This window comes from Miscanthus floridulus, chromosome 18 (genome assembly GCF_019320115.1).
Source record: "Miscanthus floridulus cultivar M001 chromosome 18, ASM1932011v1, whole genome shotgun sequence".
Lineage (NCBI taxonomy): Eukaryota > Viridiplantae > Streptophyta > Magnoliopsida > Poales > Poaceae > Miscanthus > Miscanthus floridulus.
Window position 1 is genome coordinate 40,682,908 of NC_089597.1, and position 11,541 is coordinate 40,694,448.

At 46.8% G+C, this 11,541-nt stretch overlaps 1 pseudogene; it reads left to right on the plus strand.

Moving 5' to 3' along the window:
* Nucleotides 1-8,989: 8,989 nt before the first annotated feature.
* On the plus strand, nt 8,990-10,783 carry LOC136523706 (probable fucosyltransferase 8; annotated as a pseudogene).
* The last annotated feature ends 758 nt before the right edge of the window (nt 10,784-11,541 follow it).

Consider the following 11,541-nt stretch of genomic DNA (forward strand, 5'->3'; position numbering starts at 1 on the left):
AATTATGATACCTGTGACAAATAATTATGCCTGTCATGATGTTTTATTGTGAATTGTCATGGTTTTTTTTGTGGATTGACAGATATGTGACATTATTAAAAAAGAGACCATTTTCCATTCTGGTAACCTTCTTTGCCGAGTGTATTCCAGTGGACACTCGGCAAAGTGACCATAAAAATCTGACCGCTGGAGCTTGTTTGCCGAGTGTTTTAGTTCTGACACTCGGCAAACTTGGGAAACTTTGCCGAGTGTTTTAGTTCTAACACTCGGCAAACTTTGGAAACTTTGCCGAGTGTTTTGGTTCTGACACTCGGCAAACTTTGGAAACTTTGCCGAGTGTCTTATTTCTGACACTCGGCAAACTTTGGAAACTTTGCCGAGTGTTTTAGTTCTGACACTCGGCAAAGTTGAGAAACTTTGCCGAGTGTTTTCCGTCGTGCACTCGGCAAAATCGACATCGCCGTTCCATCCCGTCAATTTTTTTTTGCCGAGAGTTTATTTTTGCCGAGTGTTTACTGACAGTCGGCAAACTGTTTGCCGAGTGCCCGATGAAAAACACTCGGCAAACTACTGTTTGCCGACAAATCAATGCCGTGTGCTGTATGCCGAGTGTAACACTCGGCAAAGTATTTGCCGAGTGTTTTTGGGCGTTTGCCGAGTGCCCTTGACACTCGGCAAATCTACTGTATCCCGTAGTGTATACGGGAGACCTATTTTGGGTTGCCTGAGAGGCACAACCCAAATATGAGCATCCTCTCTCCTGGAAACTCATTTTTTCATAAAGGATTATCTTTTGGATCCTATTGCTGGAGAAGATGTCGAATGAGTATTTAACCATTTGCCTGTAGCGTTACCCAAAGGTCGAATTGGTCTTGTATTTTAGGTATTGTTGTTGGAGATAGTCTAGGTCGAACACGTATAGGCGCAGCCGCTCAAGTGACGCAACACTCCGACCTAATCCTCACATGGTGCATAACTTGTTTTAGTCATTTATTTATTCATAAAATTATATTAATACAATGTAATAGGTATTAAGTAAATTACTGTTGAGGAATTATCCTTCAAAAAAGGTTTTTGCAGTTTGCTATTTTGAACAAAGAATTTTTTTGGTTCCTTAAGTCGGTTCAATAGTTTTAGACCGGTTCAATAGTTTTTGAATTAAGCGAATCAAACCAGTGCAGTCCCTTGTTTGGTGTTTTATCGGTCCGACCATGGTTCGGTCCAATTCTAATAACTATGATTTTACCGCTACAGTCATTCTAGTCCTCTTTTCTTCTTTATTTCTCTGTTTTCAATTATTTCATTATAAACAGAACCTAAATGGGCTAGGACATTTTATTACCCCTCGAAGGAATTTATTCTACTTGTAGCATTTATTTATCTATCTATGTATCTCTATCTCTTATAAAATAAAACCCCACTAGAGAGTATCTGATTCCACACCGTTTAATCAGATTTGTCAACCAAATCCATCCATTCATATATCCATTCATCCATTCGCAATCTATTTCTTAATTTATAGGTTCCCACACATTACAGGTCCGAATGAACCCCTGACCCCATTGTTCAGTAGCAGATGAAAAAAGAAAAAACCATTACTCACGCTGCCACCGCCGCACTTCTTGTGTTGTTCTGTCTTGGAGAAACGCCCCTGGCCACGGAAAGAAGGAAAAGAAAGCACCGCCGCCTGCTGCTCCAGTGCTCCACGTCGCCGCCCTTCGACTCCATTTATTGACTCCTGTTGCATGTGCTTGGTGCTCTCCTATGCCCCCTTGCATTCATTCGATGCTCCAAACTACCACATCGCCACTATTCCCCTCCCCTTCTCACTCCTACCGCCACTGCCTAGAACCATCTTCATCTTGCCCATCTACCATCTAGCAGATACATTCTCTATGATTGTGGTAATTCATCATATTACATCACAAGTTCATAAGTGTTTCTACATTACCAATATCATACTCCTATTTGCAGTGGTTAATGTCTAAATCCATTTATATTCTATCTTGATACCCGTAGCAATGTGCGGGGAACGCTTCTGGTTATATATATACAACAATGTTAAAACGACCCCCACATTCAATGAAAAGGGTCTAGAAATTATGAGATTAATCGAAAAAGAAAAAATATATACCGTTGGATTCATGATATTCCAACGATCTAGATTAAAACAATGAGTTCATATCAAATACAACACTATGCTTCAAATCTCAATAATCGTAATTCCTCTATCCCCCGCCTCCTCTGTATATCTTTCCCCCGGTTTGTCAGGGGCAGCACCCTTGTGAAGTTTCGAGCTGCTTCTAGCAGCTCCTTCGCTCAATGAAGTAGGTGGAGCTTTGCTCCCCCGAATTGGTCAAGAAAAAAAATCCCCACATTTTATTAAAGGGTCTAGAAATTATGAGATTATTCAAAAAATATATATACCGTTTGATTCATGATATTCCAACAATCTAGATTAAAACAATGAGTTCAAAAGCCAACCGTCATAGTTGAACAGTAATATGGAAAGAAGAATATTGATATTAAACAAAAGAAATTGCTCAACCAATCCCTAAGAAAAAAAATTGAGGCCAAATAATAGGAAATAAAACATCATTGTAAGAAATGAAAAGGAGTCTGAAAGCATCTAGATCCCTAATTGGTGATTAATGATGACACAATCATTGTTACTAACATATGTTATGTAGCGGTATTGCTTAGTGAGGTCACAATAATGCATATTAACTGGGCTCCTATGCAGCCTGTTCGGTTGGCTGGTTCGTAAAGAAGTACTGTTGGCTGGTTTGTGTGAGAGAAAAATACTGTTCCGGCTGGAAATTTACGATCATTTACGACAAGCCACAGCCAAACGGACAGGCTGATGGTTTTCATGCTCCGTAATGATAGCCTTAGATCATTTTTTAAAAGATATGGTGAAGGCCAAGAACGAGCTAGTTCTAAGTGTTATTTGGCGTTGAGAGACACTTAGAGTAGTTTATATTATTATTTTCTCCTTTGGTCGTACTATAATGAGGGTATGAAAACATGTTGCTTGACCTAAATGGATGTGATGCATATTTGTAGAAACTAGCACTAGATAGCTCAAATTGATCCGGTTGGTTGCTGGCACGAAATTGCATTACATTAAGGGTGATTAGTTTTAGTTTAACTTTGATAATTGAGTGACAACCTTAGATGAACTAATAAAGTTTCATATGAAATGGACAGGTGATTAGTCCATAAGCTAAGTTGAGTAAGACATAAAGACCATAGAGAAGAGATGATATGTGCATGCGATGTAAGTGCTCAACTAGCGAAGGTTGATCATCTAGGCCACTGGGGATGATTTCTAGGTGAACTAATTATATGGATCTCTTGGTTGCGAGTCTTGAATCCAAGGCATGAGGGACCTATCTTGAATCAACTCGTGCTGAAGGAGCGGAGGCGGCGGCTAGCTAGTGACGGCATCGGTGGCTCGACCTGCAGAATAGGTGCAAATCTTTGCACATTTAATGGGTGCAGAAGCTGTAGATTGGATGCAAGTGCAAGCATTATATGGTCAATTGCACAGACATGTCGACAATTGCACAGACATTTATAGTTACATCTTCTTTTCTATTTATATGGTCAATTTTGAACTCCTTGCTCACCCTAACTTTGACATGTGTGTCATCCAAAGCCTTGATGCGTCCATCGAAGAATGGTGCATATGAGCCAAGTTGCCAATTCACTCCAGCATAACTGCTGTTTGCTGGAACAACAATAGAGTGTGCCCACCTACACATAACCTCGGCGACATGACTAATCTTGCTACTAAATGTATCCAAACACCGTTTGAATCTATCCCTGCTCCTTCTAGTTGCCTGGTTGTGCGCACAAGTCCATAAATAAATACCTAAACATTCTAGGGATCCTGTCTGTCATGTACCCTTCAAGCCAAACCCAAGCAAAATGTTATGCAAAAGCAGCAAGTTATCAGGAGACATACGCAAGTTGTCCAAGCACTTTCTTTTGTTTCGCAGATTGACTTCTATCCACTGTCGTCCGATCATCTTCTGGAAGGGGAGGTCCGGGTTCACCATGGAAGCCTCATTGGCGATTGCGGCTTTGTAGTTTGCAAGCAGTAGAGCAGCAGCTGCCAAGGGCAAAATGAATGATCCTTCGCTTGAGTTGTCGCTGGTAGTGGATTCCTCACTGTTGTTCATCTACAAAACCAAGATTAGGTCCAAAATTATCAGGCAGTGAACATTAATGCAACTTCAAACTAGAATGCTAATGATTCAGAACTCATATTATACATATGGCAAACTTATTCACATTTGAGACACATATCAATCTAAAACAGCAGAAGGCAGTACATTCATCTGTTTTTCTCCTCTACTGCCTAAGCTGAGTACACAAGATAAATGGCATAAATGACTCCATCTTTAAAAGGTAACAATATAGCCTAGAAAAGAAAGGGAGGGACATATGCTGCATATGTGAAAACAAATGTATAGAATGCTTCATACCTCGCGACTTCGTGGTGGCTGCAACAACTACTTCTTACTAAACATGAAAAACCGAAATGTTTGATGGACCAACCAAATAACCACACACAACAAATTTATTTGGGTACTTGAAAAAAAATAGCAAACAATGTTCAGGCCATAGACTGCATTACAACGCGAGAACTTTAACAAATGTTCTAAGCAACATAATAAAAACATCAATGTAGTAGGAATATAAACAACAGATACTGCCGCAGTAGGAGGGCTGTTTCGGTTAACATCTACTTCGCTCTAGATGTCCTATCATCACAGCAGATCTTCAGAAATTTGAGGCGTCCCTCTTTGGTTTCCATGCTGAGGAAGTTTTTACGGTCTAGTGTGTCCTTGTAAATTATTAAAACCTGAGTATAAACATCATCAGTCTCTTCCACACCATCTTCTTTCATAATCTTCACCACTTTGTCCATCTCCTCTTCTTGCTTGTTTGTACGGGCTTTCTGGATCTTATGGTCTTTAATGAGGTCAGTGATGTCGTTGAGGCACTCATCAATGGAAACACTCTTCTTACTACGCGGGCTATTGACAGAGTAATCCCTAGTGGTTCTCTTGGACGACTGACCAACACTCTTAACAACGAAGGGGTCCAGTGATATCTCGTGTGGACTATCATGGCTGTCATTGTTGGGTGTCATCTTGCGATGATGGCCACCAGATGAGATCAACGTACCCCTGTCACGGGGAGTGTGTCCCCACAGAATTATCAGTAGGTCAAGGCATTTGGACATTTTGGTGCGTTCTGCATTCCTACACGTGTGCCATGGATCCAAGGGTTAGAATTAAATAGAATGGGAACATCCCTGCCAGAGGTTAGTAGGGGGTTATAAAACAAATAGGTGGAATTAGTACCCCGTTGCCACCCTAAAAAATGAGGGGTCAACTGTGACGCCGCCTGTATGTGGGTCATGGCCTAGGCCAGTGTGGGATTGAAGGTCGCGCCAAGTAAAATATGCTCGCTTTAGCTCGTTAAGCTTGTTCTACAGTTGTTTCTTGTCGTACGTCAACCCCATTGCCATTGCAAATGCTTGATACAAATTTGCCCACCCCAAGGTTGTGAGGCCTCTTTGGTTCAGTGCAATAGGTTTTTTTTGTTCTATCACAAGTTTCAGAAAGGTCCTCATGGTGGTGTCATCCCAGTTAGCACAATCCGTGGACATCTGTTGCCATGTTTACATTATAGGGTACGATGAACACAGTATGGACACAAAAAAACAAATAGATCTTGTCATCACAAACAGGAGAGTTAGGGCGAAAGAAATTCAGACGTACCTTAGCAGAAAGCTTGGCATGTTTCGATCGATGGTTGTAGTGCCTGGCTTGAGGTGAAGAGCACGATGAAGTGGAGGACGCTACCAGTGTTGGTAGCGTTATGAAGCACTTGCGAGCGGTGCACTGAAAGAAATAAACACAATACCACATTGCCAATGAAAATTAGTTTGCACAATGGGGAACCGTAGATACATTATCATATGGTAGATTATATGCATGCTGAAAGTTGAACTTGCCCTAATTGATTATTCAACTTGGCATTTGATTTAATACACGTGTAGTTCCCCTTTGATTTATATATATGTTCCTTCTTACTTTCAATGTCACCCAGTTGCTGTAATAAGGTTTGTTGCTTCAATGTAAACTCATGCTTAGCTCACATATATACGCGCACCATCTAACTCCTCCGAGTAAACATAGGTACACCCTATGTTGCTCTAAGTAGAAACTAGATTGACAAAATCATACTCTTTCGGTTCTTTCGTGCAAGCCAAATTTTGTATAGAGTTACATCATGTTCCAATAACTTGCTTAAGAGCATTTTCAACAAGCAATTCGTAGCTAGCTATTTGCATACGTGGAGGAAATAGAGATGGCAGAAAACTGAATGCCAGTGAGAAGCTTGTCACTCAGGTCGAACAAAACACTACAATGTATTCTGTTCCAAATTAACTATTCATGATCTGATGAATACGTGAAATCATGTAAACAGAAACAAATGTACAAGCACACATGTATTAAATACAATGGAAATAGCAGTCCAAATGTGACCATAATGTTCATACAAAAACAAATACTAGTAAAGAAAGAAAGCATTTTGTTCAATGAAAAAGGTGCTAATTGGATACTGAATAACATCACCTATAGTTTTAGTTGATTAGTTCCAAGCGTCCCTGGATCCGTGGGCGGCGCTCGGGTAAGACCTGCAAAACGAGCACATGGGTGTCAGATCTGGAGGGTGTGGACGACGGCGGCATCGGAGCCGAAGGGGAGGGGGGCCGATGGAGGTGACAGAACCGGAGTTGAGGGGGAATATGGAGGCGGTAGATCCGGAGGGGGGAGAGGAGACGGCGTGCTCAGAGCCGAAGGGGGGGGGGCGGGTGAAAGACGGAGGTGGCAGATCAAGAGGGGGGGGGGGGACAACGGTGGCATCAGATCCGGGGGTACCTTGTTGTCGGTGGACGGGCGTCGATGGTGGCGGGTTCTGGGAGGGATGCGGAGCTCACGTTCGTCACGGAGGCCACTGGTGGAGCCACCCTAGGGGCAGGGTGGGGCGGCCCCCAGCTACCGGCAAGCTCGCACCAGACCCCCGGACCCCCGCTTCTTCCCTAACCCCGGACCCCGGCGGTGTCGCGACGATGAGGAGCGAGCAACCGAGCACGGGCAGAGCGACTGCAGCACTGAAGAAGAAGAAACCAAGAGGCCTTTTCATTCACTTTAACTCGGTAGAGGCGAGAGGCCCACCAAAGCCCACCGTTGGAATCTTTCCCCTATCCCCATCCCCAATTTCTGAATCGACGAAACGCAGATGCTGAGAGACTGTGAGAGCTGGTCACTGCCCACCGGCCCATGCCGCGCCGCCCGCCCAGCTCCGGCCTCCGTCCGCTGTGGCATTGCGTTTGTGGACGGCCGCTATTGCCTGCTGGCCTGCTGGTGCTCTGTTCTCTACTGGCTGCTGCGATGTAGGGAGGACCGGAGGAGGATAGGAGGAGGTCCACCATGAGGAGGTTGAGGGTGTACCCGGCACAGGGGCTAGCCGTGGTCGTGGACAGTTAGCTAGAGAGCACCAGTGGCAGCACCTCAATTTATAGGTTCATCCATTCGTTATTTGTATTTTGCAATGTATGGATCAACCGATAAAGAACTACTAGTTTATTCTTCAATTTGAGGTAACATCTTGTGTTTCTTGTCTACTTTTCGTCATAATATGTGATTGCATCGGTTTTGCAATGATTTGTGTGATTGTAGTACGACACCATTGTGAATATGGTGTCTTTTTGTTTCATTTCTTCGTTGCAATTCGCCCCACCTATAATTTTTTTCTGGCTCCGTCACTGGCGGAGGCTGTCGACGGCGAGGGGCCCCCCTCACGGCGGAGAGAGGCAGGAGGGAATGGAGGCGCTGACAGCTGCGGGGGCAGGCATGGTGAAGCGGAGCTAACGACCGTCGCGGCCCGCGCGAAGGAAAGAGGAGGAGAGGCGAGCGAGCGCAAACCCTAGCCGCGCGACGCGTAGGGTAACGGACTGAGGGAGAGGAGCAGAACGCGGCCTAAGAGGTTGGCTATTAGGTTAGCGGTTCGGCTGGACTTGGGCCGTCGAACAGCAGCCAAGCCAGCCCAGCCAGCCGATCCAGAACAGCCGAACAGGCCCATTATTGTCCTTTACTGTTTTAATGCCCTCGACTCCTCGAGGTCGTGGTGAAGAGCTTTTCATACGCAAAAGCAACACATACGCTGAATGCATCGTGTGGCATGTCCTCTATGCATTGACTCCGGATTCTGTTAAACTAATCTCAGAGAGTATATCTAAGACTGCCATATTATTGGTACAACCTTAAGTAGATGTGTAAAAATAATTCAAACAATGCATTGTATCGAATTGCTGTTTTTCTATGAAACCTAACATAATTAATTGTTATGTTATTATTGTATCGATGAGAATGAATGTAATCTAAAATGTGAGCATATTCTTTTAGTGTTAGATATTGATGATGAGTCTAAGCTATATCTCCAAGTTCATCCTACCTTTAAAAAAAATTGTGGATGCCATATCAGCAAAACATCTTACGTGACGCTCGATAATTTATTTTCCTTTACATGGGGGAAAATCGTATGGCTATATCTCCAAGTAATCAACAGTGGTGCAATGCAATAGTGTTTTCCGAGGAGGGGCCGGTGTCAGCCATATCTTCACCGAACTATATCGCAGCATTGCTCAATTGTTCAAAGTCAACGACCTCATAGCTGTGTGCCTGTGTGTTCATCGAGTCCAAATCTCGTATTTTAGATCCAAATGAGCCAAAACTGCAACTTTACGGCCCTGTCACTCCAACCTCTTACGTACAGAGCACCCCAACCAACCGATATGAAGTCCAAATCCAAAACAAGTGCAATTGGTGTACAATGATATTTAAGCGTCGGCACGACAATTCTGATCGTGCTCGTGCACACTGAGACTGAGAGCCGCGAGGTGATGAAGATGGGTGACGCTGTAGGCCCGCATAAGCTGGGCGATCCGGTGGCGGAGGCATGGCCGACGGCGAGGGCTGCCACGCGGTTGGGGAAGGACGGGAGGTGGCGCAAGGCGGGCGCGGTGCTCGTCGCCGCCGGCCTGGTGACGCTGCCCTTCCTCGTGTTCTTGACCAGCAGGCAAGAGAGCGTGTCACGAGCTTGGCAGAGCGCTGCCGCCATGACTGGAGGTACTTCCTCAACAGTCCTCACACCCACGTCACAATTTTTCATGTCTCGCGACTCTCCATGCAGGTTCGTCTGATGCTAGGACGACGACCGGTGCTGCAAGTGCAACCAAGGCCGACGAGCTCCTCGGAGGGCTGCTGGTGCACGGCGGCTTCGACCGCGGCTCGTGCCTGAGCCGGTTCGACTCCGCGCAGTATTTCAAGTACTCCCCTTACGCGCCGTCCGCGTACCTCCTGCGCAAGCTGCGCGCCTACGAGGCGCGGCACAAGAAGTGCGGCCCCGGCACGCCGCTCTACGCCAAGTCCATCGAGCGGCTCCGCTCCGGCTCCGGCGGCGGCGGCGGCGCCGGTACGGAGTGCAACTACCTCGTCTGGCTCCCCTACAACGACCTCGGAACCGCATGCTGTCCCTGGTGAGCTCCTTCCTCTACGCGCTCCTCTCCGACCGCGTCATGCTGGTGCACGTCCCCGCCGACTTCGCCGACCTGTTCTGCGAGCCATTCCCGGACGCCACGTGGGTGCTCCCGCCGGACTTCCCCATCGCCAACCTGTCCGACCTCGGGGTGAACCCCGAGCAGTCGTACAAGAACCTCCTCGACAAGAAGAAGATCGTCGTGAACGACGACCCGGCGAACGCGACGGCGCAGTCCGTGCCACCGTGGGTGTTTCTGAACCTGTGCCACGAGCGGGACGTAGACAACCTGTTCTACTGCGGCGCCGACCAGCTCGTGCTCGCCAAGGTGAGCTGGCTGCTGGTCTTCAGCGACAAGTACTTCGTGCCGTCGCTGTACTCGATGGGGGAGTTCCACGGCGAGCTCCACCGGCTGTTCCCGGCGATGGAGAGCCTGTCCCATCTCCTCTCCCGTTACCTGTTTCACCCTACAAACTCCGTGTGGGGCCTGGTCACGAGGTACTACAACTCGTAGGCTCAGGCGAACCAGAGGATCGGCATACAGATCAGGATCTTCAACTTCGGCAGGATTTCGGCCGACGACATGTATCGCCAGATCCTTGCGTGCTCCCGGCAGGAACAAATACTGCCAGAAACTGAAGATGAAAACCTCACGAAGACGACGACGAACACTAGTGGTTCCGGTGCAGCAGCAGCAGCAGCTGGCTCCACGGCCATCTTGATCGCGTCTCTGTACGCGAACTACTACGAGTTGCTCAAGTCGCGGTACTACGAGCACGCCGCCAAGGGCGGCGTAAGGGTCAGCGTGTTCCAGCCTACCCATGCGAAGGTGGAGGTGACCGGACAACGGGGGCACAACCAGAAGGCGCTCGCGGGAGATCTACCTCTGCTCAGCTTCTCCGAGGTGCTGCTCACGTCGGGGACCTCCACGTTCGGGTACATAAGCGGCAGCCTCGCGGGCCTGCGCCCGACGATGCTGTACCCCGCGCGTCAGCACAGGGTTCCCGAGCCGCCGTGCGTGCGGATGGTGACCATGGAGCCGTGCCAACACAGGCCGGTCCGCATGGAGTGCCAGGCGAACGCCGTGGCAAAGGAGGATCTCGCCCAGCACGTCATGGCCTGCGAGGATGAAGGAGTAGGACTTAAACTGTTTGATTAGGTGTTAATTAATGTTCCTTCGCTACTACACGCACTACTACGACTACGAGGTAATCTGTGCTACGAGGGTTCTCTCGTAGCTGCGTCGTGTAATTCTCTCTGCTTAATGAAAAATGGGCTATATTCCCCCGTCGAGAAAAAAAAACTACACGCACTACTACAACTACGAGTTTGCTGTACTTAATTTTCATTCACATTAAAAAAACCGTAATTAGCAAGCAAAATCGTGTGGGCATTTTCTTAATGCACTTGCTAGCATCTAGACGTCCGATCCGAGGCGCTAGCGTTGGATGGTGCTCCCACGCCCGCACGTGACGCACGCAGCTCCCTCGCCCCGCATCCATCCCGCTTCGTAGGCCGCGTAGGCCCACGCATTCGCGGAGACCACCCCGAGCTTGCTTCGTTTCACATGCCCGCATTCACGCAGCAGTAGCACCAACGGGCGTGAGTGGTGACCCACGGCGGCATGTTGACCCACGGCGGATATGCTTCCCCGAGATCTACTTTTAACACATCCAAATGAAACACTTGCAGCATACATCTGAAACAGATGAAATACTTGAAATATGCGCTTGAAACATGTGTATATACCCATAGCAACTTGTGCGACACCATATCTCATTTTGAAACATCTAGATAAAACATTTGCAACATATGTCGAAACATCCAGATAAAATATTTGCAACATGTGTCTAAAATAGATGAAACATTAAAAGCATGCGTGTATAGCCATTGCAACATATGCAACACCAAAATCTA